Source organism: Mus caroli, unplaced genomic scaffold (genome assembly GCF_978045245.1).
Source record: "Mus caroli unplaced genomic scaffold, Mus_caroli_1 scaffold_6, whole genome shotgun sequence".
Taxonomy (NCBI): domain Eukaryota; kingdom Metazoa; phylum Chordata; class Mammalia; order Rodentia; family Muridae; genus Mus; species Mus caroli.
The window spans coordinates 55711377-55715969 of record NW_028227261.1 but is presented as its reverse complement, the minus strand read 5'-3'; positions in this window follow the sequence as shown (position 1 = coordinate 55715969).

Below are 4593 nucleotides of genomic sequence, written 5' to 3'. Positions count from 1 at the left end.
CACTCAGAGCCCCCTCTCCGACTCCTTCTCCCCTCCCCAACTTAGGATCCACTGGTTGCGATCCCTAGAGGTGGGGAAACAGAGCCCAAATGGCAACAGGTGGAGGGTTTAGGGCAACAAGGGGCTGAGAGGGTGAGAGACAGGAATAGGGAAGGAGGGGAGCATGCGTAATACACTTGTACAAAAATAAAGATGAGGATGGTTACTTTTAGGAACCTTCCAGTCACTATATCCTAACTTCTTACTACCTTGAGAGTGAATACCATTAGCCCATGGTACAGAGGAGACAATAAAGGCCTCGAGTAGATTACAGGAACAAATCAAATATTTCCACTGCATGGTAGAAGTGTAAAACTCTCCTTTCTAGAGAGCTTCATTCCTTCCTTTGGGAAATAAGATTTTATTCAGAGTCAGCCTCTCTGCAATGCATTCCATGACCCATTAGACTAAAGCTGGCCTTGCATAATAATATACTGAGCTTTAAAAAACTCTTCTTAGATTTATTTACTTTATGTCAGTGAAGGTCTTCCCAGTATGTATGTATGTGCACCATGCACATGCCTGCCAGCTGCAGAGAGATTTTAAGAGGGCATCTGACCCCTTGGAGCTGCAGTTACAGATAGTCGTGAGTCACCAGGTGGGGTACTTGAACCCTGGATTCTCTGAAGGAGCAGCCAATCCTCTTAACCACTGAGCTGTTCCTCTAGCCCCAAGATCTTGTTTTTTAAACCAATGAGTTGATGTCTGTGCTTGTAGTACTGGTACTGCAGGGAGAGATTTATATGACTGGTACTGGGGCAGAGGTCAAAGCTAGTTTACAGAAGGCCAAGTTCAAGGATTTCAGACCTTCAGCAAATAACTGTTGCATATCATTTTTAAAAGCACTCTTGCTTCTTGCCTGGTCTCCTTGCCAAGAGCTGCGGCCCCTCGTGACTTACTTCTTAGGTCTCGCTGCTGGCTCCTCTTCCATCCCACTCTTCCTCTGCCAGGCTTTGCTAAGCCACCCAACAATTGCCTCTCCCTCCTCCACCCATCTCCCAGAATGCCTGGAGCTGCTGTTTGCAAGCTACCAGTTAACCGGTTGCCCTTTCTCTTCTCCAGAACCCTTTACCCCCGAAGAAGGAAAACACTAGAGACTTTTATTATTTTAAAACTGACCAGAAAACTCAATGGCTAGATGAAGACTATTTTGCCCCATTCTCCTTAGCCTCCACCGCCTGCGGAGGCTACAAACTATTGGTCCCCGAGACCTTCATGTCTGTCTTCCTCTCTGCTCCACAACATGGTCTGAATACTCAATCCTTTCTTCATCCCCTTCTTATTCTTCACCCAACGATTAGCTTTTGCTGTCTTTATTGTCCCAATCAAGAAACAATTAGGGAGCCAGATTTTAGTTGTCAGCTCCTCCCCCTACAGATAACAAGCTGCAGTGTACCTGATTCACAGGTAGGAGGAAAGCCTTGGCTGTCTGCTGTTTGTATAAGCTTTCTGACCCAGTGCAGTTCTGGCTGCTGATCTGGGCATTATAACAACCAGTTCATCTCAGAACTCCTAAATCCATGTCTTTATTCCCATTTCTTTAGTACAGGCAGTGTTTCTTTTTGGTCATACAAAAACTTCTGTACTGGGAGATGGATCAAAGGGTAAACACATAAACACGAGACCGAAGTTCAGGCCCCTAGACACTATGGAAAGCCCAACACAGCAGTGGTATGTGCCTAGAATTCCTAGGCTCAACTGATGAGATAGGAGGTTATGCTGGCTAGTTTTATGTCAATTTGATTCAAGCTACAGTCATCTGCAAGGAGAGAACCTCAGTTGAGAAAATGTCTCCCTAAGATCCTAAGATCCGGCTAAGAAGCATTTTCTTAATTAGTGATTGAGGTGGGAGGGGTCAGCCCATTATAGGGGGGGCCATCCCTGAGCTGGTCCTAGGTTCCCTAAGAAAGGCTGAGCAAGCCACGATGAGAAAGCTAGTAGGTAGCACCCTCCATAGGTACATCAGCTCCTGTTTCTAGATTCTTGTCCTGTTTGAGTTCCTGCCCTGACTTCCATCAGTGATCGATTATTACCCTGAAGTATAATTTTTAAAGTGGTTTTAGAATTTTACATAGACTTTGGATTTTAAAAGAGACTGAATATTTTAAGGGGACTAGAATTCAAGGGTTTGAATTTTTAAAGATTGTAAGACTTTTAAAACTTAGAATGTTTATATTGTGATGTTGATATTTAAGTGTGATCCTGGGGATGAACAAGAAAGGAAAGGTTATGGGTTGTGGTGCTATGTTTATGTGTGTTAGGTTGGCAAGGGGTCAGTTGTGCTAGCTTAGTTGACTTGACATAAGCGAGAGTCCTCTGAAAGGAGGGGACCTCAACTGAGAAAATTCTCCCATGAGACCCAGCCTTATGGCACCTTTAAAATGAGTGATTGGTGGGAGGGAACCCAGCTCACTGTTGGCTGTGTCACCTCTGGGTTGGTGGTCTTGGATTTTATAAGAAAGCATTCTGAACAAGCCACTAAGCAGCACCCCTCCATGACCCATGCATGAGCTTCTGCCTTGAGGTTCCTGCTGTAACTGGGCCCCTGTCCTGACTTCCTTCAGGAATGGACTATGATGTGAAAGTGTAAGCCAAATCAACCCTTTCCTCCCCAACTTTCTCTTGATCATGGTGTCTCATCATAACAATTATAACCGTAACTAAGACAGAAATGAGGCAGAGACAGGGAGATCCCCAAAGACTCACAGGTCAGCTAGGATAGTTTACCCAGTGGCAAACAAAAGAAATCCTATCTCAAGCCAAGTGGAAACTAAACACTGCCACCTAAGGTTGCTTTATCTCCACATGTCTGCTGTGACATGTAGACACACACATTTACACATGTGAACACACATACACACAGAGAGAAAAGCTTCTGAGTAACGAAGGCCTGTTTCCAAAATGTCTTTGGGGTGGACACAGACATGGCCTCTGAAGGGTTAGAGTCTTGGGCTCTTCCACCCATGTCGCTTCTAAAGCAAACTGGCTTCTTTCTGCTGGAGACACCATAGCCCGAACCAGCCCCATAAACTGTCATCTCATTTCCTGCTCACAGAGAACTGGAATAAAGAGAAGCAGCTGACTCTGGCAGACACTTCTCTGGCTAGCCTACAGCCTGTGACCCACCATCTCTGCTCTCCTCAGGAAGACCAGACCTCCAGGTGTTGTGGGTAAGACAAGAACAAATGTGCTTCATTTGTTTAGCTGTCTGAGAATGAAACGGGTCCTCTGAATGGCCCCTTGCCCAAACCCTTCCTCAGAGATAATCTCTAAAGAAGAAATGTGTCCTGATTACAGCTTCAGGCTCTCCATCCCCAGGAAGGGCTCCGTAGAAGTGTAGTCTGCAGAGTCAGATGGACAAGACGTATTGACATTTCTTTACCTTAGAACCTGGCTCTGGCCCCCATTCCATTAGATAGCAGGAGTGATTTCTTTTTCCTTAAATTATCCTTCTCTCATCCATTATATCCTGACCTCAGTTTCCCCTCCATCCAATCCCCCCACCCACCCTTTACCTCCCCTCTTCCCCAGATCCACTCTCCCCCCGCCCAATTTCCCTTCAGAAAATAGCAGACCTCCAGGGATATCGGTCATAACAAGATACAGTAAAACTAGGCACAAACCCTCACACCCAGTTTTTGGAAATTGGGAACTGACTGGCTCTCATTGAAAGCTCATGGCAGTGAAGCTGCCGTGATCCTTACTCTCATTTCAAATGAAAAGGCAGAGGCACAAAAGCTTAGGCAACCTGCTCAAGGTTATACTGAGCATAGGTGACTGTGCCCTGCTCCTGTTTTGAATATGGGTCTCATGTAGCCCAGGCTGGCCTGGGATGATGACTTTGAGTCCCAAGTGCTGGCATTGCAGGTGGGCACTGCCCCACCTAGTTTAACATGGGGCTGACACTCAGGGCTTTCTATGTAGTTAGCGCTCTACCAGCTGAGCTACCTCTCCAGCTGATCTTGTCCCTACTCTAATCTAATTCTCAGATTTCTCAGTCGTCATTTGAAGCATAAATGAACAGGGGACTGAAATCCTTTTCTGACCTCCTAACCTATTTCCTCTTGTTCCAGGTTTCACCATCTCTTTCTTCACTCATATTTAATTTACGCACACCTTTGTGCTGTAATAATTAGTTTCAATGCCAGGTGTCATTCTAGGGATGTAGAGGAAAACAGATTAAATATGGCTGGAAATGATATACTTCACATTGCTATTAGGTCATAAAGCCTTTTTTACCCCTTCATGCTGAGGTATTTTTCTCTTGTAAAACTTAACTTGTGAACAAAATGTTCCAGATAGTATAGCTAAGTCCTGGCTTGCTTGCCATTGGCACACAGAGCTTGAGTCACAGACTGGGACAAGTCCTGATTAATGTGGTTAATTTTTTTTCTGTCAGTTATATAATGTGTCTGATGTGACCAATCCTAAGCATATGAGCATGTGTCCCCTGTGTTTCAAGTGGGTCTTATTCTTAAAGACATGTTTTTATCTCACAGGCCTGCATGTCTACCTGTATTGCACGTGTGCCTGGTGTGCACCGAGGCCAGAAGA